The sequence below is a fragment of the Frankliniella occidentalis genome, unplaced genomic scaffold, assembly GCF_000697945.3.
Source record: "Frankliniella occidentalis isolate FOCC.00 unplaced genomic scaffold, Focc_3.1 Scaffold10, whole genome shotgun sequence".
Lineage (NCBI taxonomy): Eukaryota > Metazoa > Arthropoda > Insecta > Thysanoptera > Thripidae > Frankliniella > Frankliniella occidentalis.
The window spans coordinates 1,350,615-1,352,225 of NW_026267140.1; the positions used below are offsets into that span (position 1 = coordinate 1,350,615).

General features: G+C 52.0%; 1 protein-coding gene across 3 annotated transcripts in view; it reads left to right on the forward strand.

The window, feature by feature from the left end:
- LOC113210714 (synapse-associated protein of 47 kDa) overlaps positions 1-1,611 on the forward strand; it is a 46,943-nt gene that overhangs the window by 9,019 nt on the left and 36,313 nt on the right. The window lies entirely within an intron of this gene.

Genomic DNA, 1,611 nt, shown 5'->3' on the forward strand with positions numbered 1-1,611 from the left:
ACCCCTTCCCCCTTTCTCCCCACCTCTCCTTGTTTTGTCTGTCACTTCACCCACGTGGTCGAGGTTCCTTCTCATGGCCCCTCCCCCCTCTTGCTTTTCTAGGTCAATGCTAAACTTCATCGTGTGACGGACGTGCAGGACCCCAAGCCTGGCATTCAAGGAAAGCGCATTTCATTTTCCTCTATTTATTTGTGACTGGCTTGAACCACGTTTGGTTTTGACAGGGTAAAGGAAAATGTGGGCGAAATCTAGGCGTGTTTAGCATACTAAAATGTCCGCCGCCGCCCGACTTTAGGCTCCTAACACTTATATACGCAGTTTGCCTTGCATCCTTGCATACTTTGTCGGTTACGAAGAATAAATACTCTGAATTCTCCGGAGCCTCTAATTCATTTTCTTTGCATGCTTGCGAAGCAAACGCTTTGGCTTCGCAGTCTTACAACTGTGTACTTGGAAAGTCCAGTTCTCCAAATAAGCAGAAAATTGTCGTTCTGAGAACACCTTGGCCTTTGTTGAATGGATAAAAGCTTCGACCAATTTAAGTCTTGAGAAACCGTTTTTCTGAGCTGGCTGGTCCTCTTGCTATCGTGCATGTCCCATGACGGCGTATAGCTATAGATTTTCCTAGGAGGAGAAGAGATGATGCAGAAGGGTTGTGAGCCTCTCACAGTGCCCTTTAGGGCTTGTGGACGGTCCCCCAGGCGAAGGGGGGGAGTGGAGGGGGAGGTGTGAAGTAAAGTGCTGCGGCCCCGGTCAGGCTGAGCCCAGTGCGGTCCACGGCGCCGAGTGCTGGTCGTTGAGGCTCCGGCTCCTCTGGCCAGGCGCTGTTTTAGGTCCAGCTAATGGGGAGGAGGGGCTTGTTCAGTGGTTCAGTGAATTGCCTACCTCTCGGGCGGCTTCTTACGTCTGATAGAAAAGAGGCTTGCCTCTGGCGAGCAATCGGAAAGTGCAGCTTTGTAAATTAAACAAATTAACTTTACCATGCCGCTCGCCGCTTTCTTTGCCCGCCTTCGCCTTAACTGACTCTCACACCCCCCACCGCCTACACTAATTGGATGTGTATCTTTTATTTGTCCAAATTTAAGCAACCAAGTATTTTTCACTCATTTCTGCGTTGATTTGAACACTTTTGTACATTATTTTGTACGAAAATCGTGCATTTTTGAGCATAAATTTGTCCGAAATAAGATGTAGGTTAACTTAGCTCGAGCGTTTGCACAAAAACATAACAAATACATTTGGCGTGTGAGCTGCCCCCCATCCTCTTGATCAGCTTCAGCTGGCGCGTGGAGGGCGTTGCACCTCTACGTGTACTCGCCCCACCCGACGCCGACGCCGCAAAAGCTCCAGGGCTAAGTGGTTTATGACGCCTCCGGGGCCTCGTCTAGTTCCGACGAAAATGAGTTCGTCGACCTCCTCACGACCTCTGCGCGTGGTCCTTGTGGGGGTCGGTGGCCACCTGCTACGCCGGGAGGCAGGAGAGGTGGGACGTCCATAGCACACGGCCATTTGGCGTAGCTATCTCAGCCCGGCTGCTGCGCGCCGCGGCGTGCCTGCCCGTGCACGGACAACGCCGTGCAGTCGTCGTCCCTTCCTCCACAGCCGAATCTC